Consider the following 25,582-nt stretch of genomic DNA (forward strand, 5'->3'; position numbering starts at 1 on the left):
CTCAATTGTCTGAGGAACAGGAGAGAACTCTGATAAGGTTTCTGTTCAACAACAAAGATGTCTTTGCATGGTCAGCTAATGATCTCTGCGGAGTCAATAGGGATGTTATTGAACACTTGCTCAATGTTGATCCATCCTTCAGACCCAGAAAGCAGAGGCTTCGGAAGATGTCTGACGACAAGGCCGAAGGTGCTCGGAATGAAGTGAAAAGACTCCTCAGTGCCGGAGTCATCAGAGAAGTGAAATACCCAGAATGGCTAGCCAACACTGTTATGGTAAAGAAAGCCAATGGTAAATGGAGAATGTGCATTGATTTTACTGATCTCAACAAGGCTTGTCCGAAGGATCAATTTCCATTACCAAGGATAGATTCTCTGGTAGACGCAGCAGCTTCGTCAGAGCTCATGAGTTTACTAGATTGTTATTCAGGCTACTATCAAATCTGGATGAAGAAGGAAGACGAGCCAAAAACCAGTTTCATCACCCCCAGTGGTACATATTGTTATCTTCGGATGCCGCTCAAGAATGCTGGAGGAAGCTTCAGCAGAATGACAGCAAAGGTCCTTCATTCTCAGATAGGCAAAAACGTGCTAACATATGTTGATGATATCATAGTAAAAAGCACGAATCAAGAAAATCACATTGCTGATCTGCAGGAGACATTCACTAATTTTAGGCAAGCTGGTCTGAAGCTGAATCCGGAAAAATGTGTCTTCGGGGTAAAGAAGGGGAAATTCCTTGGTTGTTTGGTTTCAACAAAAGGGATCGAAGCTAATCCAAATAAAATCGAAGCTATCCTTCGGATGGAGCCGCCAAGCACAAAGAAAGGGGCTCAACGGCTGACAGGAAGACTGGCATCTTTGAATCGATTTATATCTAGATCGGCAGAGAGAAATTTACCATTCTTTGAAGTGCTGAAGTCAGCCGAAGTTTTTCAATGGGGATCAGCTCAGCAAAGAGCCTTCGAAGAACTGAAACAATATTTGATAGATTTAACAACTTTAACTCCACCAGCGCCAGGGGCTCCTCTGCTGTTATATGTGGCAGCTTCGCACTCTGCAGTAAGTGCGGCGCTTGTTCAGGAGAAGCTTGAAGGGCAATTGAAAAAGCAGGTTCCAGTATACTTTGTTTCCGAAGTTCTTGTAACACCCCAGGTGTTACTCAGGGTGTCCACCGAGGGCTACACCATTTTGAGCTACTATCACATGTGGGTTAGTTGAGCAAAGTACATCAAACTTAGAATTCAAGGTCCTAAGCATGTGCAACCCATCTTGGATATCATACCCTAGCTTGTCATGGACACCTAAAGGAGAGAATTGCCCAAAACCCTAAAGCAAACCCTTTTGGATAATGGGAACCCTAAATGAAGGTAGGATCAAAAGGTCATGTAAACCTTATGATCATGGCTTGGGCCAAATATAAAAGTTGTAGTACACTTAATAACTTACAAGTAATAGTAAGGAAGTAACCCCAAAAAGATTTCAGAAAAGCCCCAAAAAGTTCACCAAAGGTTGAGCACAAGAGCAAAATTCAGAAATTGCCTAAGTCTAAAAACTAACCTTTGAACAAAGATCCCACATGTTCACCCTCATCCAAAATTCAAAACACTTCGACCCAATTGACAAAGTGGCGCCAAATTAACCCTAGAATGCCCTGGAAAGAGATGACACCTACCCTAGGGCGTTTGACACGACTTGGCACCATTTTTGTCTCGGTTTGGACCTATCTGACATAGCCAACTTCTCGCCCCTCTATCTCCCTACCCCGACCATATCTTGACTTGGAACTCATAGAAAAAAGGTAGGATATGGAGCAGGGAAGAGACCGTACACAGTGGTTTTGCCAAGATACGCACGCTAAGGTGCTCAAATCTGTCGTTGAACCATGACAGAAGCGAGCTCTCACGTGTTCGACGCAGGCTGACACCGGGGGGCGCGCTTAGAGCATGCCCGTGCGCGAACCCCCGCGCGCCCGCGCCCGCCCGTGACCACGCCCGCGCCATGGCTATAAAGCTCGTCCCAGTGCCTGGCTGCCTTCCCCGTTGCCTCCTCCATTCCACGCCTAACTCCCCCGAGCCCGCCCTTAGCTCCGGCGACCTCCCCGCGAACCGCCAGAGCCGCCCGAGAGCAACCACCGTGGCCAGCCCCTTTCCTATCCTCCTCCGTTCGATCCAAGCCTTCAGATAGCTTCCTTGAGAGGCCGTGAAGCTTACACAAGCTTGAACCGAGGACCCGCGTCACCGGAATAGCGAAACCGTGCTCGCCGGAGTTCATCACCCCGCCGGCGCACGTGGACCAGGTAAATCACTGCGCCATTTTTCGATTCAATGCATAGATAGCCTCTACATCACCCCGGGAAGCTCACCGTGCCGTTGGATTGGACTAGGTCGCCGTGGTTTGGCCGGCACACCCGCCACCGACGAGGACACCCGCCTGCGCACGTGGACCGAGCGATTCCGGCCATCTCCGCCGTCGAGCCGTACATCGTTGTGACCGCCAGAACCTCCCCGAGCCAACCCTGCCCCTCGCCGGACCTCGCTCGTCGCCGGTAAGCCGCGCCGCCCCTTTCTTCTCTGCGGATACTGTTTGCACCTGGGAGGGACTGCGGGGGAGAGGAAGAGAAAGTCAGGGGGTTTTGCGCATTGTCAGTCACACAGAGGAATAGTGGCGCAAGGGTAGAACTGCGAGGATCAAATAGGAAAGACCCTGGGGACCTCGGTGCAAAGTAGTTTTTCAGGAAACCTTTATTAAATCTGATTTAAATTTTGAACAAAACTTGAATAATTCATAACTTCTGTTTTATTCATCCAAATTTAGTCAAACCAATTTTGTCAGACTTTAAATAATGTGAACTACTTAGGAAAAATATACAATCCTTATGTACTACAGAAAACTTTGGGGTTCTGATTTAATTATAGTTTTGGCCAAAAGCTCAATAATAGGAAGAAAAATAGTTGCACTATTTGACTATGGTTAGAAAACTTTGGAGAAGTTTATGTCCACCTACTGACCTATTTAAAAATGCTAAACCTCTCTGTCCACCCCATTTAGTTAGTTTTTGCCACTTATTTTACAATATGCTTAAGGTTAAGAAAAATAGAAAAGGTGATTTATATAATGAACCAGAGGGTACCCCTATTTTTGTTAAGGTACTTATTCAATGTAGTTCACTAGAAAAATCTATCCTACCCTGGTTTAGTATAAAATGAGTAGGATACCTTTTATTTTAATAAAACAAGGAAAACTTAGAAAAACCCTACAAAAATAACCCCAAGGTGAAAACACCCCAACCCTTGGGACAATTAATGTTTTGTTAATAAGAACTTAGGAAAAATATGAAATTTGTTGTTTGACATTTTTCAAATAACAATGTAGTAGAAAGTGCCTTTTTGGCATTTAACTTTAGAAAATCATAACTAAATGACCATCCCTTAGCTTTCTGTGATTTTTGGCACAGAAGCCTATTATTACTGTTAGATGCCAACAAAAATAACCCTTAGGGCAGAACTTACCCCTAATTAAGAGATGTAGTGTAAAGTAGCCCATTTTACACAACTCTTGTTATTTTTTTGTCTAAAGCATAGCCTTTATATTTTAAGCCTCAAATTCTTAAAACAGACTAGAATAGCAAATGGCAACCCACTGTAATTTTTACAGAATTTTTGGAAAATATTAAACCCCTGTCGTAGTTCAAACCTACACTAGAAACCATAAGTAGAAAATAAAGAAAGAGAAAAGTGAATAATAGGAAATTAGTGTCATCCTAAAACTCTTTATAACTTGTCCACTGAAGTATATAAAGGCAATACCAATTCCCTATGCCTATCCCTAGCAAAACCTAAACCTAGAAGTGATAAGCATAAACCATTACAAGCCACGTATAACCCAGAAACCCTAAATTGCTCATTAACTTAGTTTTTTTCTTCTCTCAGCATAATGTTATTAAATCTTGCATAATCATGACATACATGTTCATTGCATTCGATAGACTGTAACCTTGCTGATGGAGAGTACGTCCTCGTGCTGGAGCAAGGAGCTGCTCAGGAGCTAGCCCCGGATCCAGCACCAGAGGATCTGCCTGCCACAGCCTTGGAAGGCAAGCCCCGGTTTATGCATAACCTGTTATTTATGCTATTTTACTACACTTATTGATTGTAGGTTTGAATGTGCACTTAAGTGTAGGAGTTGTGTGAAACCCTAGTTGCATGATCTCAGGAATCCTGTTGAGATGAATACTAGTATGCTAGGTCGAGTAGCTACTTTATTAATTAGGATCTCGGTAGAAGACGAGTGATTTTTCTAGCACTCACGCGAGGTCAGGAAATTGGTTGTACCCACTTTCTTATCATAATGATGCTAGTTTGTGGACAACAATCCATGGGGATTGGTTGTCCACGGGATGAAAATTGGAATAAGGATTAAGGTGTGGTACCGTGTGTCAAGCGTTTGAACGTACTAAACACATACCGGGAAATATGGTAAATCAGTAAGCCTAGTACCTGAGTGAACCTGCCCGCAGATTGCCCTCCTCACGCGACCTGAGACGTGGTCTCCCATTCTGGTTATGGTGGGTACAAGTGCGGTCACTGCACGACGGCAGTCGAGGTCAGTGAGGCATTGTACGCCAAGGCGGTGAGCCCCTTTCTGTTGCCAGGGAATCGATGGGGACGGTTGATGTGTGTGGGGACGGAGTGCCTCGCCACGTCGTGTGTTTAGGTTTACCTTGCAAGGTTTAAAATCTCGATTCGAATCGTCTGCTTCTCGCAGCTAATGAGACTGCTTGATCCATGCTGCTACATTGAGTAACAATTGGAAATATGATGAGTTGATATAAGATGTTGATTGCTAATAATGTTTGCTACTATGTATGAGTAGATAGTACACATTTAGCCTTAAGAGAGTCACACTTAAATTGACAAAGTTAAAACTTGACTTAGAAACTCAGCTAGTGCTTTTGGCAACCAAACCCCACAACCAAACAGCTGCATGTCTAGAGGTAGAGGAGTAGACTCCTTACACCGGGTAAGTCTAGCTGAGTATTAGTATAGTCAGCCTTGCTTGTGGCATAATTTTACAGGTTCTCTGGAGGACATGGTTGCTGGAGTGACTTGGCCGTCCATCTTGCCACCGGGTTGGACTGTCGAGTGGGACCCTACCTCGGCTGAGGAGGAGCATGAGGAGTGATGGGACAGGCTTCCCCATCTCTCTGTTTATTTACCGCTAGTTTAATTCCGCTGCACTTCGAATAATGATGACTACTTTTGCAAAAACTCCGATGGTGATGTAATAATTTAATCTCCTTAATGTATGGTTTTATGCTTTATTGTATTTGCTCTGTGACTCACCTTCGAGTGAGATTGTGGTACTTGATCCTGTCAGTGGCCTAGTCGGACTAGATCCGAGGGATTGACGGGTTATTCCCATTTAAGTGTGGTCTAGCCTCTAAGGCAGGACTTAGGCACTTAAGTCAGAATAATTCGGGCAGTTCCGCCACAGCTGGTATCGGAGCTTGTACCACCACAGAGGAATCAATAAAATGTAAATACCATCTTTTTCCAAAGTAAAACTTGATAGAAACAATGTTGGATAGATAGTAGGACGAGCAGGATAGACCTAGGACGTGAAGCCTTAGGATGATAGAAGGGTAGCTAGGTGGCTAAGTGATTAGGCCCTACAGGCCACCTTAAAGGATGGGAGTTCTTCCCTATCCCCTTTATATTGGTGAGGTCGTTCAGGACGAGCATGCATGCATTCTTAAATTAAACAAATGGATATTTGAGTAAAGACTTAAAAACAAGATGATAACCAACTAAGTCCCCAGTACCATTTTATTTAACTAGAGAAAGGCTGAGTCTTATTTTTCTTGATCTTTTTGTAATTCTTTTTCTTTTACTTACGCTTAACCGTACACAGATGACTTCCCACGGATCCTCAGACGACGAAAATGCACTGTCCCACACTGACGGGCTTGCACGAGAGGGCTTTCCCCGCATTTTGTGGGAGGTACTTCAGGGGGCCGGATACATGATGCCTCCTCAATACGCGGTGCATCAGTTCGAGAAGCACCGAGTGCCCCGCTGTAGGGTGAGGATGACCTTGGAGCCTCATCCCCTGCAGCCAGGCTGGCGCTCGTTGGACTCTGAGTCTTTTGGATACCGAGCTGAGGACACGATCGAGGCGATTGCTCTGCACGGATTGACCACTTTCTGCGGATTCCATCCCTTGGAGCTGTCTACCCACCCCATTGGCTTGTTCCCCGCGGAAAGGGAGGACGACCCAATGTGGAAGGATCGGGTGGAGCATGCCAAGGATATCTGGGCCATCTACCCAGGACAGACTACGCACTTGACCGTACGGTGCATGAATGCTCTGTACCGTCTGCAAGTGATGCGCGGTGAGGCGATGTCCCATCTGATGGCACTATTGGAGGCGACCAAGATCACTTTGGACAACAGAGAGGAGCTCGTGGTCGATTTGTCCACTGAGATGGTGGAAAAGGACTTGCAGGTGGAGCAGCTATCCAATGATATCCAAGAGTTGGAGGAATTAGTGGGCACCAGGGATAACACCATCGAGGTTCTCGAGGATCAGCTCATTAACACTCAGCAGCAGCTTGCTGAGGCTAATGAGCACCTGGATATGCATCACCAGGAGATCTAGGATATGGAGGCCAACGAGGACGTCGACATTGAGGGAGGGGAGGATCCTGCCTCCAGCGTGGACACTGCTGGCTCAGGGAGACCACCTTCCCCCGAGTCGAGTGTTGCCTCGTTCGCTCACTAGATATCAGGGATAGAGTTAGGAGTTGGTGATGGTAGGACTCCTCGCAGCTAGCTTAGCTTTTGCACCCTTAGGGTACTAGGCTAGGTAGAGTCGAGCCTTTTTGGGACCATTGATGTAATCATGATAAACTCTTTTGGATGCATGGTTGATGACGATGTCAGTTTTAAATTCGGACGGAAAGTTTATGCTTTTTTTGGTTTATGTCGAAATCTATCAAGTTGTTTTTGACTCTTTCACCGCGATTAAACCTTGAACTTGGGGATATGGTGTTAAGTATATATGTGATTTTTCAGATGGCCGGGAGGCAGCGTCATGGCCAGAATGAGCGTTCCTCCATCGCCGCCACCGCCTCCCACTCTGCAGGAGCTAATGGCTCAGCAGAATGAGATCTTGAGGCAGCTAGCATTAGTGTCAGCCACCACCTCAGCACTATGGTGGTGGAGACCATCAGCGTCACCCCGCGGCAGCTACCTACCAGGAGTTTCTCAGTACCCAGCCTCCATTGTTCACAAGGGAAGAGGACCCACTTGATGCAGATGTGTGGTTAAGAGTAGTGGAATCCAAATTCCCGCTACTCCATGGAGCTTGTTCAGAGGTCACTAAAGTCAGGTTCGCCACCCAGCAGCTTCGTGGACCCGCAAGGACTTGGTGGGACCATTTTCTTGCCATGCAGCCAGAGGATCGAGAGGTGGAATGGAGAGAGTTCAAGGCAGCTTTCCGGGGACACCACATACCAGCCGGGATTATGGACCGAAAGCTCAACGAGTTTCTGGCACTCACTCAAGGCAACATGACAGTGTTGCAGTATGCTCAGGCTTTTAATGACCTGTGCCAGTATGCTGGGTATCATGCAGATACGGACGAGAAGAAGAGAGACAGGTTCAGAAGGGGGCTCAGCACTAAGCTCCGTGACCGTCTCAACACCGTCAGGGCCAACAGCTACAATGAGTTGGTCAACATGGCTATCTCCCAGGAGGACTGCATTACAGCTCGACAGGCAGAAAAGAAGAGGAAGACCCCTGTGGCAGGACCCTCAGCACAGCCACAGCGCTTCAGGATTGTGTCTGACACTCAGAGCAGGGGACCTCAGCAGCAGCAAGGGCGATGGGTGATCCGACCACAGCAGCAGCAGCAGCAGGCACCCAACCGCACCCAGTTTCCAGCTCAGAGGAACAATCAGCAGCAACAGCAGTACCGCCAGACAAATGACAATAGGTGTTTCACATGTGGCAACACCGGACATTTATGCCAAGAATTGCCCCAGGAATCAGCAGAGGCAGGGGCAGAATGCTAATCAGAACCAAGGCAAGAGGCAGAAGGTGCAAGTGAGGCAGGGCAGGCTGAACTTCACCACCATGGCTGATATTCCAGAGGGAGCACCCATCATGACTGGTATCTTTACAGTTTTGAATTATCCTGCTATTATCCTTTTTTATTCTGGTGCATCGCATAGTTTTATCAGTGCCAAATTTAGTGCCAAGTGCCAGTTGCCCTTTCACCACACCGATGGGGGCATTACCATTTCAACACCAGGAGGCAGGGTTGCCACTTATCAAATCAACAGGCAAGTGCCTATAAAATTTGGTAGTCTTGTGATTAGAACCACCCTTCTCATCTTAGGATTGGATAGCGTGGATATTATATTGGGAGCTGACTGGTTGACCAGGCATCAGGCAGTATTGGATATTGCAGCCAGAGCCATTGAAATTCATTCCCCTGCTTATGGCGAGACTGTTTTATATTTGCCCGACCAGGGATGCACCCGTTCTTGTGCCTTTGTTATGATAGAATCCCTAGTAGAAAAGATCCCAGTGGTCCGTGACTACCCGGATGTGTTTCCGGAGGAATTGCCAGGGATGCCACCCGACCGAGACATTGAGTTCGCCATCGAATTGCAACCCGGGACTGCTCCTATCTCCAAGAGACCCTATAGGATGCCTCCCGCAGAATTGGCAGAACTGAAAAAGCAATTGCAAGAGTTGTTGGACAAGGGGTTTATTCGCCCAAGTACTTCACCATGGGGATGTCCAGCCTTATTCATGAAGAAAAAGGATGAGAGTTTGAGAATGTGTGTTGACTACCGCCCTCTCAATGCGGTGACTATCAAGAACAAATACCCACTGCCCCGCATTGATGTTCTGTTCGATCAGTTGGTAGGAGCCAAGGTATTCTCCAAGATAGACCTTCGCTCAGGTTACCATCAGATCAAGATCCGTGCCAGTGATATTCCCAAAACGGCTTTCTCAACCAGATATGGGCTTTATGAGTTTTTGGTAATGTCTTTTGGGCTGACCAATGCCCCGGCTTATTTTATGTACTTGATGAACTTAGTATTCATGCCAGAGTTGGACAAATTTGTGGCCGTTTTCATTGATGATATTCTGATTTACTCCAAGAATGAAGCCGAGCACACCAAACATTTGCATACTGTACTTCAGAGACTGCGTGACCGTCAGTTGTATGCTAAATTGTCTAAATGTGAATTCTGGCTAAAGGAGATTAAATTCTTGGGTCACACAATTTCTCAGGAGGGGATATCAGTTGATCCTGAGAAGGTACAAGAGGTGATGGATTGGAAACCCCGACTACAGTGAGGCAGATTCGGAGTTTTCTGGGTTTGGCAGGGTATTATCGACGATTTATTCCGGTTTTTTCTAGAATTGCTAAACCAATGACTGAACTGTTGAAGAAGGGAGTCAAGTATGATTGGAGCCAAAAGTGCGAAGATGCCTTTCATACTTTGAGGCAGCTTTTGACAACAGCCCCAGTGCTGGCTCAACCTGACAACACCAAGCCATTTGAGGTTTATTGTGATGCTTCCAGTACAGAATTGGGTTGTGTCTTGATGCAAGATAACAGAGTCATTGCTTATGCTTCTCGAGCACTCAAGCCCCATGAGCAGAACTACCCTACACATGATCTGGAATTGGCAGCCGTGGTTCATGCTCTTAAGATATGGAGACACTACTTGATGGGAGCTCACTGTAACATCTACACTGATCACAAGAGTCTCAAATACATCTTCACTCATGCAGATCTGAACATGAGGTAGAGAAGATGGTTGGAGCTAATCAAGGACTATGATTTGGAAGTGCATTACCATCCTGGCAAGGCCAATGTTGTGGCAGATGCCTTGAGCAGAAAAGCCCAGTGCAATTGTATGAGCATGGATGCAAGGGTTACCACCCTGTGTGATGAGTTGTGCAAGCTGAACCTGGAAGTTGTTTCTTCAGGTGATTTAAACTATATCTCGGTAGAGCCCACATTACAAGAGCAAATAGTCAGGGCCCAGGTTGAAGATAAGGGTGTTCAGGTTATCAAGGAAATGATCAAGCAAAAGGCAGAAAAATACAAGTGCTTCCGTCAGGATAGCAAGGGAATTCTATGGTTTGGAGATCGATTGGTTGTTCCCAAGGACCCTGAGCTCAGAAAGAAGATATTGGATGAAGCTCACCTTTCCAAATTCTCCATGCACCCTGGTAGTAGCAAAATGTATCATGATCTCAGATCTTTATATTGGTGGACCAGAATGAAGAGGGAAATTGCCAAGTACATATCCGAGTGTGACACCTGCCAGAGGATCAAAGCTAGTCATTTGAAGGCCGCAGGCCCATTGCAACCCCTTCCCATATCATCTTGGAAATGGGAGGACATTTGCATGGACTTTATCGTAGGATTGCCCAATACCTCCAGGCACCATGATTCCATTTGGGTTATTGTGGACAGATTGACCAAGACCGCTCACTTCTTGCTAGTGCACACCACCCACAGGACAGAGAAGTATGCAGAGATCTACATTGACCAGATAGTTCGTCTGCATGGGATACCAAGGACTATAGTCTCAGACAGAGGAGCACCATTTGTGGCACGATTTTGGGAACAATTGCAGGAATCACTTGGGACCCATGTCATACGAAGCTCAGCATACCATCCCCAAACCGATGGCCAAACAGAAAGGGTAAACCAGATTTTGGAAGATATGTTAAGGGCATGTGTACTGCACCACGGAAATGATTGGGACAAGTGTCTTTCCTTGGCTGAGTTTTCCTATAATAACAGCTACCAGTCCAGCCTAAGGATGGCACCTTTTGAAGCTTTATATGGGAGAAGATGCAGAACCCCGCTGAATTGGTCTCAAGCAGGAGAAAGGGAAATATTTGGGCCATATTTGGTACTTGAAGCAGAGGCAAAGGTCAGGATCATCAAGAAGAACTTAGAAGCTGCTCAGGCCAGGCAAAAGAGCTATCATGACAAGAGGTGGAAGCCTCTACAGTTTGAGGTGGGAGATCATGTTTATCTTAAGGTATCACCCACCAAGGGTGTCCAGAGATTCGGAATTAAGGGTAAGTTAGCTCCTCGCTACATTGGACCCTACGAGATCAAGGAAGCTTGTGGACCAGTAGCCTACCAATTGGAATTGCCACCTCACATGTCAGCCATTCACAATGTAATTCATGTATCTCAGCTGCGGAAATGTGTCCGCCTACCCACTGAAATGCTACCTGAGCCAGACATTGAGATAGAGCCAGACTTGTCCTATCAAGAGTACCCCATCAAGGTATTAGATCAGAAGGAGAGATCAACTCGGGCAAGGTCGATCTGAATGTATAAGGTTCAGTGGAGTCACCATTCAGCAGAAGAAGCTACATGGGAAACTGAGGACTTTCTACGCTCTCGCTTCCCCGACTTTCTGCCCAAAGGAGTCGGTACGTAACCCAAAAACCCCACCCCCACCTGCCCTTTGAATACAATTATAAGAAAAACTTAGGTAACAAGGATAGTCTAAGTTGCGGATTTAACTTAAAAAGGGCTTCCTTCTGAAGTTGCAAAGAGAATGACATTCGAAGAGCAGTTAACAAGAGAAACTTGGGTATAAAGAAAGAGTAGCACACCAACACACCTTCAAGCACCCCTCCAAGGGACTCTACCTAAAATCTCGAGACGAGATTCCTTTAAGGGGGGAGGGCTGTAACACCCCAGGTGTTACTCAGGGTGTCCACCCAGGGCTACACCATTTTGAGCTACTATCACATGTGGGTTAGTTGAGCAAAGTACATCAAACTTAGAATTCAAGGTCCTAAGCATGTGCAACCCATCTTGGATATCATACCCTAGCTTGTCATGGACACCTAAAGGAGAGAATTGCCCAAAACCCTAAAGCAAACCCTTTTGGATAATGGGAACCCTAAATGAAGGTAGGATCAAAAGGTCATGTAAACCTTATGATCATGGCTTGGGCCAAATATAAAAGTTGTAGTACACTTAATAACTTACAAGTAATAGTACGAAAGTAACCCCAAAAAGATTTCAGAAAAGCCCCAAAAAGTTCACCAAAGGTTGAGCACAAGAGCAAAATTCAGAAATTGCCTAAGTCTAAAAACTAACCTTTGAACAAAGATCCCACATGTTCACCCTCATCCAAAATTCAAAACACTTCGACCCAATTGACAAAGTGGCGCCAAATTAACCCTAGAATGCCCTGGAAAGAGATGACACCTACCCTAGGGCGTTTGACACGACTTGGCACCATTTTGGTCTCGAATTGGACCTATCTGACATAGCCAACTTCTCGCCCCTCTATCTCCCTACCCCGACCATATCTTGACTTGGAACTCACAGCAAAAAGGTAGGATATGGAGCAGGGAAGAGACCGTACACAGTGGTTTTGCCAAGATACGCACGCTAAGGTGCTCAAATCTGCCGTTGAACCATGGCAGAACCGAGCTCCCACGTGTTCGACGCGGGCTGACACCCGGGGGCGCGCTCAGAGCATGCCCGTGCGCGAACCCCCGTGCGCCCGCGGCCGCCCGTGACCACGCCCGCGCCATGGCTATAAAGCCCATCCCAGTGCCCGGCTGCCTTCCCCGTTGCCTCCTCCGTACCACGCCTAACTCCCCCGAGCCCGCCCTTAGCTCCGGCGACCTCCCCGCGAACTGCCAGAGCCGCCCGAGAGCAACCACCGTGGCCAGCCCCTTTCCTGTCCTTCTCCGTTCGATCCAAGCCTTCAGATAGCTTCCTTGAGAGGCCGTGAAGCTTACACAAGCTTGAACCGAGGACCCGCGTCACCGGAATAGCGAAACCGTGCTCGCCGGAGTTCATCACCCCGCCGGCGCACGTAGACCGGGTACATCACTGCGCCATTTTTCGATTCAATGCACAGATAGCCTCTACATCACCCCGGGAAGCTCACCGTGCCGTTGGATTGGACTAGGTCGCCGTGGTTTGGCCGGCACACCCCCCGCCGACAAGGACACCCGCCTGCGCACGTGGACCGAGCGATTACGGCCATCCCCGCCGTCAAGCCGTACATCGTTGTGACCGCCAGAACCTCCCCGAGCCAACCCTGCCCCTCGCCGGACCTCTCTCGTCACCGGTAAGCCGCGCCGCCCCTTTCTTCTCTACGGATACTGTTTACACCTGGGAGGGATCGCGGGGGAGAGGAAGAGAAAGTCAGGGGGTTTTGCGCATTGTCAGTCACACAGAGGAATAGTGGCGCAAGGGTAGAACTGCGAAGATCAATTAGGAAAGACCCTGGGGACCTCGGTGCAAAGTAGTTTTTCAGGAAACCTTTATTAAATCTGATTTAAATTTTGAACAGAACTTGAATAATTCATAACTTCTGTTTTATTCATCCAAATTTAGTCAAACCAATTTTGTCAGACTTTAAATAATGTGAACTACTTAGGAAAAATATACAACCCTTATGTACTACAGAAAACTTTGGGGTTCTGATTTAATTATAGTTTTGGCCAAAAGCTCAATAATAGGAAGAAAAATAGTTGCACTATTTGACTAGGGTTAGAAAAATTTGGAGAAGTTTATGTCCACCTAGTGACCTACTTAAAAATGCTAAACCTCTCTATCCACCCCATTTAGTTAGTTTTTGCCACTTATTTTACAATATGCTTAAGGTTAAGAAAAATAGAAAAGGTGATTTAAAGAATGAACCAGAGGGCACCCCTATTTTTGTTAAGGTACTTATTCAACGTAGTTCACTATAAAAATCTATCCTACCCTAGTTTAGTATAAAATGAGTAGGATACCTTTTATTTTAATAAAACAAGGAAAACTTAGAAAAACCCTACAAAAATAACCCCAAGGTGAAAACACCCCAACCCTTGGGACAATCAATGTTTTGTTAATAAGAACTTAGGAAAAATATGAAATCTGCTGTTTGACATTTTTCAAATAACAATGTAGTAGAAAGTGCCTTTTTGGCATTTAACTTTAGAAAATCATAACTAAATGACCATACCTTAGCTTTCTGTGATTTTTGGCACAGATGCCTATTATTACTGTTAGATGCCAACAAAAATAACCCTTAGGGCAGAACTCACCCCTAATTAAGAGATGTAGTGTAAAGTAGCCCATTTTACACAACTCTTGTTATTTTTTTGTCTAAAGCATAGCCTTTATATTTTAAGCCTCAAATTCTTAAAACAGACTAGAATAGCAAATGACAACCTACTGTAATTTTTACAGAATTTTTGGAAAATATTAAACCCCTGTCGTAGTCCAAACCTACACTAGAAACCATAAGTAGAAAATAAAGAAAGGGAAAAGTGAATAATAGGAAATTAGTGTCATCCTAAAACTCTTTATAACTTGTCCACTGAAGTATATAAAGGCAATACCAATTCCCTATGCCTATCCCTAGCAAAACCTAAACCTAGAAGTGATAAGCATAAACCATTACAAGCCACGTATAACCCAGAAACCCTAAATTGCTCATTAACTTAGTTTTTTTCTTCTCTCAGCATAATGTTATTAAATCTTGCATAATCATGACATACATGTTCATTGCATTCGATAGACTGTAACCTTGCTGACGGAGAGTACGTCCTCGTGCCGGAGCAAGGAGCTGCTCAGGAGGTCGCCCCGGATCCAGCACCAGAGCCTGCACCAGAGGATCTGCCTGCCATAGCCTTGGAAGGCAAGCCCCGGTTTATGCATAACCTGTTATTTATGCTATTTTACTACACTTATTGATTGTAGGTTTGAATGTGCACTTAAGTGTAGGAGTTGTGTGAAACCCTAGTTGCATGATCTCAGGAATCCTGTTGAGATGAATACTAGTATGCTAGGTCGAGTAGCTACTTTATTAATTAGGATCTCGGTAGAAGACGAGTGATTTTTCTAGCACTCGCGCGAGGTCAGGAAATTGGTTGTACCCACTTTCTTATCATAATGATGCTGGTTTGTGGACAACAATCCATGGGGATTGGTTGTCCACGGGATTAAAATTGGAATAAGGATTAAGGTGTGGTACTGTGTGTCAAGCGTTTGAACGTACTAAACACATACCGAGAAATATGGTAAATCGGTAAGCCTAGTACCTGAGTGAACCTGCCCGCAGATTGCCCTCCTCACGCGACCTGAGACGTGGTCTCCCATTCTGGTTATGGTGGGTACAAGTGCGGTCACTGCACGACGGCAGTCGGGGTCATTGAGGCATTGTACGCCAAGGCGGTGAGCCCCTTTCTGTTGCCAGGGAATCGATGGGGACGGTTGATGTGTGTGGGGACGGAGTGCCTCGCCACGTCGTGTGTTTAGGTTTACCTTGCAAGGTTTAAAAACTCGATTCGAATCGTCTGCTTCTCGCAGCTAATGAGACTGCTTGATCCATGCTGCTACATTGAGTAACAATTGGAAATATGATGAGTTGATATAAGATGTTGATTGCTAATAATGTTTGCTACTATGTATGAGTAGATAGTACACATTTGGCCTTAAGAGAGTCACACTTAAATTGACAAAGTTAAAACTTGACTTAGAAACTCAGCTAGTGCTTTTGGCAACCAAACCCCACAGCCAAACAGCTGCATGTCTAGAGGTAGAGGAGTAGACTCCTCACACCGGGTAAGTCTAGCTGAGTATTAGTATACTCACCCTTGCTTGTGGCATAATTTTACAGGTTCTCTGGAGGACATGGTTGCTGGAGTGACTTGGCCGTCCATCTTGCCACCGGGTTGGACTGTCGAGTGGGACCCTACCTCGGCTGAGGAGGAGCATGAGGAGTGATGGGACAGGCTTCCCCATCTCTCTGTTTATTTACCGCTAGTTTAATTCCGCTGCACTTCGAACAATGATGACTACTTTTGCAAAAACTCCGATGGTGATGTAATAATTTAATACTCCTTAATGTATGGTTTTATGCTTTATTGTATTTGCTCTGTGACTCACCTTCGAGTGAGATTGTGGTACTTGATCCTGTCAGTGGCCTAGTCGGACTAGATCCGAGGGATTGACGGGTTATTCCCATTTAAGTGTGGTCTAGCTCTAAGGCAGGACTTAGGCACTTAAGTCGGAATAATTCGGGCAGTTCCGCCACAGTTCTCAGTTTATCAAAGAAAAATTATACAGAATTGGAGAAGGTGTTGTATGCTGTTCTAATGGCCTCCAGGAAGCTTCGACATTATTTTCAAGCATACCATATAATTGTTCCTTCTTCATAGCCTTTAAAGGATATTATGAGAAACAGAGAAGCTACTGGAAGGATTGGAAAGTGGGCTGCGGAACTCAATGAGTTCTGCATTGATTATGTGCATAGATCTTCGATTCAGTCCCAAGCGCTAGCAGATTTCATCGCTGACTGGACGCCAGGGGCTCAGGAAGAAGAAGCAACTAAAGATGCCAAAGCTTGGACAGTATTCTGCGATGGTTCCTGGGGAACCTTCGGGGCGGTGCAGCTGCCGTTTTAATTGCACCTTCCAAAGTTTGAACATGCTACACAGTGAAACTTGATTTTAGTTGTACAAATAATATTGCTGAATACGAAGCTTTGCTTTTGGGTCTTCGGAAGTTGAAAGCAATGGGGATAAGAAGGGCGGTCCTCAAAACTGATTCCCAAGTTATTTCTGGCCATGTTGACAAAAGTTGCAAAGCAAGAGATCCGAAGCTTGAAAAATATTTGGATACAGTTCGAAGACTTGAAGCCTCCTTCGAAGGGTTTTCTGTTAAGAATATTTCACGAGGAGAAAATGAACACGCTGATCTACTAGCCAAGTCAGCGGCACAGGGGCTGCCATTACCTTCGGAAGTTTTCTTTGAAACAATAAAAGCACCTTCGGTTGACCTTCTTGAAAGAGCAGTGCTCAATATATCTCCTGTTTATAGCGAAGATTGGAGAACTGAGATCATATCTTTTCTCCAGGGCAATTTCCTTTCAGATGACGAAGCTTATCAAAAGAGAATAGCGGCAAGAGCCCGTCCATATGTAATAATAGAAGGGGAGTTATACAAGCATGGAGTCTGTTCTACATTACTCAAATGTTTATCCAGAACTGAAGGTATAGAGCTGATGAAAGAAATACATGCAGGCCTGTGTGGATCTCACATCGGATCTAGGCCTTTGTTGGGTAAAGTTTTTTGTCAAGGATTCTATTGGCCGAAGGCAGCTTCGGATGCAACAGAATTAGTCCAAATATGCGAAGGTTGTCAAAAATGTGCAAGAGATCAAAAACAACCTTCGTCTCTAACTCAATTAATACAACCCACTTGGCCATTGCAAAGATGGGGCCTTGATTTGCTAGGCCCACTTCCACCAGCACAAGGGAATTTAAGATATGTTGTAGTGGCAGTGGAATATTTTTCTAAATGGATTGAGGCGAAGCCTTTAGCCACAATAACTTCGGTTAGTGTTCAAAAGTTTTTCTGGCAAAATATTGTGTGTCGCTTCGGAGTGCCGAAGGCCATTACCGTGGACAATGGAACGCAGTTTGATGCCGAAGCTTTTAGAGAGTTTTGTGAACAAATTGGCACGAAGATCCATTTTGCATCAGTTCGGCATCCGGAGTCAAATGGACTTGTCGAAAGAGCTAATGGCATTATAATGACAGGAATAATGAAGTTAATCTTCAACCAGCCCAGGGGAAGTGGCCGGACGAATTAATCAAAGTGGTGTGAAGCCACAACACAACAATATCAAGGTCAACAGGTTTTACACCATTCAAATTGCTGTTTGGTGACGAAGCAATAACCCCAGAAGAAGCTAAAGCGGGATCAATAAGAACAGTGGCTTCGGCAGAGGACGAAGCTGATTATTCTGTGGCAAAAGATGCTATAGAAGGGATCAGGCTTCAGGCTGTGGAGAATATCAATAAATATCAAGCCAAAACAATAAAATGGCGTGATAGAAAGGTTCGGTTAAAAAATATTAAGCCAGGACACTTGGTACTTCGGAGGGTTGCCAACCCAGACACAGTAGGCAAGCTACTGTTGATGAAATGGGAAGGGCCTTTCCTGGTAGTATCTTCGTCAAGACCCGGTTCCTACAAACTGAAGGATATGGACGACAGCGACATTCTTAGATCTTGGAATGCAGATGAGCTTCGGCGGTATTATGTGTAACCTGATGTAATCTTTTTTATTCTTTCCTATGGCACCCTTTTCCTTTCCAAAGGGGGAGAAAGGTTTTTAATGGGGCCATAGCATGTAATTTCTCTTTTTCTTATATCAGCTCTACAAGAGCAGTATCCCCCGAAGATGTAAATGTAAAAACTGGGCATGCACCATCAAGTGCAACGAGAAAAAAGAAAAAACTGGGAGAAGCTCGAAAGACGTCCCTAAGGGGATGCAGAGCACGACGAAGCTACAAAAAGCCGTTCCTAAGGGAGCGCAGCGTAAGTTTTCTGCTCAAAAGTCGTTCCTAAGGGAATGCAGAGCTTACAACGAAAAGTCAACGCTGATTCCGCCGAAATAAAAGGCGAAGCGCGAAAAGTCAACGCGAATACCGCCGAAATAAAAGGCGAAGAAGCTCCTAAGGGAGGCTTACAGCGAAAAGTCAGCGCTGATACACCGAAAAATAAGCGGTGAAGCCGAAAAATAAACGGCAAAGATTTGTTATTCCTAAGGGAATAAGAGTGGTGATTATGGTTTTGTATGTGTCTTTGAACATTCATTTGCACGATACATTTCATCATACATTTGCATTCATAAACATTCACTTAGACATACATAGGATCATCATCATCATCACATACAAACTTGCTTCGGCTTTGAAAGATAAGGCTTCGAAAAAAGGGAAAAAGAGGCAATTTTATGCTTCGCTGTGTACGCAAAGAAGGGAAGGTGTTTTTCGCCTCCGGCTCAAAAAGTATTAATTTCGTCCACACCAAAGCATTTCATACATTGACGGAGAGGTAAGATTATATTACAAGGTATGGATAAAATCCACAAAGTGAAATTTAATTACATCATATACAAGTTATCACAGGAGTTTTTTGAGCTATTTCTACAGGCTATTCGAGCTTCGACAACATCCATGGAGCTTCGACTTTTTTTTACTCTGCAGCTTCAGCTTCGGCTTGGTCAACCTGTATGTAAGTATTATAAGCTAGATTCAAAATTCAAAGGAAAAGGTAAGCATAAGGTATAATATTGTTACCAGCTTAAGGTGGCTCCGGGCTTCGTCACCAGCTTTCTCTCGCCCACCCTTTGTCCATATCACCTTTATAAATTTATTCGCAATGCTTCGGGCGAGGTTGGGAATATCATCTAGAATTGATGGTGATAGGCTGAAATTGGGTCTGTTGATAATTTTTCCGTACTCACAGCCAGATTTTAGGAACGCAGCAGCGGTGCCCCGAGAAGCTACCAGGGCACAAAAGTCGTCGTGTCCAGCAATAACATCATCGAGGTCATCAATCTCACCTTCGATGTGTTCGAAGGCTCCTGGTAGATCTTCAGCCGAAGGAGTAAATTTTTCACTACTGGCCCCGACTGAATAAAACACCTTCTTCAGTCGTTGAACACATTGATTACTGAATTTCAAACATTTGTTCTGAAGGCCTATCAATAATTTTTTCAAAACTAAACCATTCTGGATTTCAGCCTCAAGTTTTTCATTAAGCTTCAGCTTTTCTTGTTCGAAACTTTCTGACTGGTAGAGAAGCTTCGTATTCAGTTCTGTTATTTTAGCTTCGGCTTCCGCTAGTAAACCTTCAGTTGTTTGGAGTTCGAACTCTTTTTTCTCAAAAGCAGTTGTTTGATCTTTTATTTTGTTTTCTAAGTTTTCAATTATAACCTCGTGCTTTTTATCTTCTAAATCCTGTTGCATCCTTAAAGCTTTGCTCAGTAGCATACTCTGTACACGAACAACCTTCGTTAGAAAACATATTTGTTATGAAAATAAAAAGTTAGAGGGAGATTGTTTACCTTGAAATTGGAATAAAACAAACTACCGACGATGTGCTGTCGTCGGTAGCGGCTAATATCGGCTTCGAGCTTCGGGAAACCGATACTCTTTGATAGAGTACCGATAACCTTTGCTCCGGTCTGATCTCGGATGCAGCCTAGCTTCTCATCATCAACACCTCCGAAGAGAAGTGCCCCTGGCCGATAGCCGCAAGAAATGGCATACTCTTTTAATTCTTCTTTTTCGACTTTTGTTAATTCTTGACCAACCAAGTTTTGAAAGTTAAAAATTTCATCTTCCAGTGTTTCTTCCGCAATTTCTTTCTTTTTCTCGGCCTCTAGGGCCGAAGCCTCTTCGGTGGCTCCAACAGCTTCTTCTGCGGCCATGTCTAGCAGAATTTTATCTATATCAAGAGCCATACTTTCCAAATTAATATCTTCGGCTCTAGTAGCTTCGGCATCTGTGGCCTCCGAAGGTGCAGCCTCAGTAGCTGTCGAACTTTTAGCAGCTGGCGCCTTCGGAGCTGAAACTCTTGGTGGCGTCTTTTCAATGACTTCTGTCACTGTGACGATTCTTTGTTTTTTTGTTCTAGCTGCTTTCTTCAGTTTCGCAGGCTCCTTTTCATTCTGAAAAAGCTTCGTCAGTTGTGACCCCAGTGGACTTAGCTTGACAGGCAAGGATTCAGTCATTACCTTTAAAATTTCCTCTACATCGGTAGTAGAGGGTGATGCAGCAGTTGTTTCTCCTTCGTCAATTGCTTTTGCTTCGGAGTCGAAGTTTTTCTCTTTTTTGAAACACCGATTTTCGGCTCAGAATCCGGCTTTTTCTTCTTCAGTTGTTCTTCATCGTCTTTATTCAGAGTATCTGCTACTCTTTTTCTCTTTTGGTCTTCAGCATCCTTATCCAGCCGCTCGTAGTCAGGGTATTCAAAACCCAGTGCATCCATTACACGGTTTAACCTTCGCTTCGGACGGGTACCGAAGGCCGCAGTCATCAATTGGTCTTCTTTTTTAGAATAATTTCCCAATATTTCATTACACATTACTTCGATGGTGTCCAGCCACTCTTGGCAAGGCACTTTGAAATGTTTCTTAAATTTGTAATGGTAAGGCAACCGAATAAGCTCCCCTTTCTTCTTTTCTCCCTCTAGTTTCGGCATTTCCCACTCCTTCAAAGTCGGAAATACTCTGAAGGCCAAAAATTCCTGCACTAAGTCTCTAGTGCCAATATGATCTGCAATTACTCGAAATTCAGCCAAGGCAATCTGGCTCGGGCTCCCCGGTGACATGTTTGCATGGGGGTCTTGTTTCTCCGAAGATCAGTTCTAACGGACTCTGGACCAATTTATCTTCATCTTCGTCAACTTTGACATAAAACCATTCAGATTTCCATCCTGCTGGACATTTGCTTCGGTAACTAATCACTGGGAACTTTGTAGTTTTGCGGTAAGCAAAGTTGTAGCAGCCAAAATTTTCATGCAAACCATCTCCCCTAGCCTTGGTTTGGTAGTGCAGTTCGTGTACTCGGCAGAAACCTTCGTCGAATGGTTCCACCCCCTGGCTTCGGAGGGCCCAGATATAAACACTCAGCCTAACGATAGCGTTAGGCGTCAGCTGATGAAGGTAGATCCCATATTTCTTCAGCACATTAGCAATCATCTTGTTCAGAGGGAATCTTAAACTAGCTTTAAAAAGACTTTTGAAAACCACCACTTCATTTTTTTCCCGGCTTCGGGATAGTTTCTTCTCCACCAAAACGAATCAATTCCTTCTTTGCTTCACTAAGATAGCCCATCTTCACCATCTTAGGAAAATCAGCTTCGGAGATGGTGGACTTTCCGAAGTCCAGGTGGCTAGGCTTGCTCGGCACTGCACTGCTGTAATAATCTTCGGAATCAGTTTCTTCAACAGCAGCCCGTTCTGCTTCGGCAGCAGGGATGTCCTCCGGTGTTACCAACCCAGAGCGCTTCATCGCTTCCGAAATAGGAACAATCTCAGTAGCTTCGGTCTCATCACCCTCACGATCGACCCTAGCAGTAGAGCGAACTCTGGCCATTTGATTATGACTTACTTGAAATTTTTGGTGTTGACTTTTCTGTTTTTCCTGAAGCTCTTACTCTCGTGCCGAAGCAAAATCACAAGCAAAGTTTTGTCTGAGCACGATGATTAAGCTTTGGCTATGACTAAAAATTTGGCAGCAAAATAGTGCAATAGCAATGAATGTTGTGGTAACTTCACACCTACCCGTCTGTTTATATAGTGCCACAGGTGGGAAGGTGAATCGGCAAGGTCACTAGCACCGAACAAACAGTCACCCGCACTCACTGAACGGTGGGCCACAGGGTCCGAGAATGTGAATCGCTGGCGCGCGCGTAATTGGTGCAAGATGGGGCGCGCGTGACGATTATTTTAATCGTTTCTTGCCAACGAGCTCAGGGAAGGTGTTTTTTGGATCTTCGGCGTCCCGAAGCCTAGAAGACATTTTCATGGATCAAGCTCGTTACGAAAAATGATCTAGCACCGCGAAGGGGCTACTGTTGGGGGTATGCTTCGTAGCCGAAGATCCTAAAAAGAACACTTTCGAAAGGTCTTCTTAGAAGCAAGCGCCGAAGCTATTATCTATAAAGCTTCGGCACAAAGACAGATCTCAAGATGAAGGGTCGAACCGACTTAAAGATGAATTGACTTAAAGACCCATGATGTTTTGTGTCATTATTGTAGTCGATTGTAAAGGACATAAATGTAATTTTGCGCAGGTTGCATCATGTGCCTATAAATAGGTGAACAGTATCCCGGCACTGTTCGCGCGATCCTGTAATCACTGGCACGTTACGCTTGAATTATTGTTTTTCGCCAAGGCGAAGGTATAAATGTGCCCGAATAATGTGTTTTAATACTTATATACTCATATAATAAAACATGTGAATATATTTTATACTTTATATTTCATTTCTCATTGTTTGTTGTTTTACAAATATAATCACGAAGGAGAAATCTTCGTGATATTTTACTCATGACCTTCATCCGAAGCTCATTAAATCCTTGGGGAGATAATGCTTCAGCGGATGAAGGGCATTTATACTTAACATCTTCGTGTTGCCTTGTTATTAATTCATAGCATTTGAGAACAAGTCCCCAACAGGTGTAGTAAAGTCAGGCCAAAAGAGGGGGTCGGTGAGTCCAAGGGAAGAATCCTACCTCAGCTCGTGACTAGCGGATTGCGACATCTGGATAAGCCCAAGGTTCGACCACTGACCCGGTCGGAGACGAGTTCAAAGGACGCGACAAAGGTGGCCAGCAGGAGAACGACCACCCGAGGTTTATAAAAAGGGTAGAGGAGCGTCTAACTCCACCCTAGGAGATGGAAGGTCACCACAAATAAGTGGTGGCAATCTCTAGGGGACATAATGAAAAGACAGGACCTTGTCTGACCCATCATCAGCCTTGAAGGGAGATGCTCTCCCCTCGGGGGCTTAGGGGCTACTGTCGGTGAAATGACCCCCCTGGGACTCACTAGTCAGAGAGTGCGTTGAGGAATGGAGCCCATGATTGCTAGGGCTCGTTAGTCAGTTTGGAGAGGCAGATACGTCAACCCTGAAAGGACCCGCCCCTGATCGAACCCCACGGCACCGAGCCCAGGGTCGGGCGTGGCAGAACTTAACAAGGGAGGTCGGGCGTGTCGGAAGGGAACCACTCGAGTGGATCCCGCGCCCGGCCACAGACTGACTCACCATAAGTAGCCAACCACACTTGACCACGTCTGGCGTCAAGCCACAGCGTGGCTCTGGTCCGCTTCCCTCTGATGACCTATGAGCATCTCGGGCCACAAAGCACTCATGACCTACGAAGCCCTCAGATTGTGGTGCATTAATGGCACACGCACCCCTCAGACTACGACACATTTGTGGCCTATCGGTCTAGGATTGAGTACGCAGATGTTCCACAGGGCACTACACGACAGGCTGTGTCGAGCCTCAAGCTACATAGGCTAGGGGTCAGCATAGCCATAATGATGACGCTTGGGACCATCGCTGCCACCATATCGTCTGCCATGGTAAATATGAGACAACCATGCAACTCTGGGCCTCACGAGTACGCGTGACTACACCTAGGGTAAAATGTTGGTTTTACCATTGCCTTGTGGTTCCTTCCCAGGGAAGCCATCGTTGGCTGACCCTTCTCCCGGCCTATAAAAGATGGAGGCTGACCTTAGGGCAAAGTGTGGGGGATGGATATCCCCCGGGTTCACGAAAGGGCAAAAACTTCGCTCGGGGCCACATAGCAGTTGCCCCTTTGAAGCGTCCCGCTATGGGCCGCGCGGACAGAGGCAGTAGAGGAAGGTCGATTCAGAGGCGAAAGAGGCCCACGTCTGAGCTAGCCGCAACATAGGTGCAAGTATGTCGGGCCAGTCTGTTCCCACACCCGACATCCTAGAACGACGAGGATAGCTCGACATGGGAGCACCGGATTCTCCTCAAGATAGTAAAGGTTGTTTGCTACTAATTAGGACATAAGTAGAGAGGTCACAATCAACACTTGTACGGGAAAGCCCCCCATGGTCATGTATATAAGGCCGGGGGACTCCCTCTATTTTCATCTCATCAGCATCCTATCAGTTCAATAGTCACAACCTGTAAACCCACCCATATACAAAAAGTCACCCTAGGAAGTAGGGTATTACGCTCCTCAAAGAGGCCCGCACCTGCTGAAATATGCTCGTCTCTCTCTCTCTCTCTCTCTCTCTCTCGTGCCAAAGCACGAACCATCGAGTCACTATCAGAGACATCATCCTACCCAAAAGCACTACGAGGGTAACCCCGGGTGTGCGGTCGGACACAAAACACCAACAGCTGGCGCACCAGCTAGGGACTGTGTCGTCGATCAACGCTGACTCTATGGCCGTCGTTTTCAAGAGCAAGATCATTTTCAGCCCTGGAGCAATCTTCTACTTCGGGACCATCTCCTGCGTGGCGGATGTAGAAGGAACTCTACACCTCATAGCAACTCCACCCAAGAAGAGATCCTCCTCGAGATCACCAAAAGAAGCTGCGGCGAAATCACGAACCGCACAAGCAACCCCGCCAATGGCGCGACATTGTAACACCCTAGGTGTTTATCGTCTACTCGACCACGAGTGCGAACTTTAACACGTGATAGCGGTGAATGTAAAGGACACTAAATTTTAATAATCTTCGTCTATCACGATTTTGATATCGTGTCTGTCTCCATCTATCTAAATTGTCCTAATTTATTTTGCAAAATTCAGACTTTGGTAAGTTTCAGAACATCGAATCCAGTATCGTTTGGGTTAAGCCATCAACGTCTTGCCCAAATTTTAATTCTGGAAATCGGATCTGGTTTCTTAAACTTCATTTGAAATTCTTTCACGCTTACGTTGCACGTGTCTCTCTGTGGCCTGGCATCGTAGCACGTGGCTGGTGCTAACCGGTGCTTGGACAACGCACAACCTCCCGCCCACGTGAACGTTGTGTGACGTCGATTCCGAAAGAATCGCAATTTCGATGTTGTATCGATCTCGCGTATTTATTTCGCGAAATGTTGAGTCTTGTGTCTGTTTAAAATTCATGGATTAAGAGAATATGAATTTGGAATCTCGACCCACTCTTGTAATTCTTGTCCCAGACAAATTAAGCGGATCTCGACAA

Source organism: Zea mays, chromosome 1 (assembly GCF_902167145.1).
Source record: "Zea mays cultivar B73 chromosome 1, Zm-B73-REFERENCE-NAM-5.0, whole genome shotgun sequence".
In the NCBI taxonomy this organism is placed as follows: Eukaryota; Viridiplantae; Streptophyta; class Magnoliopsida; order Poales; family Poaceae; genus Zea; species Zea mays.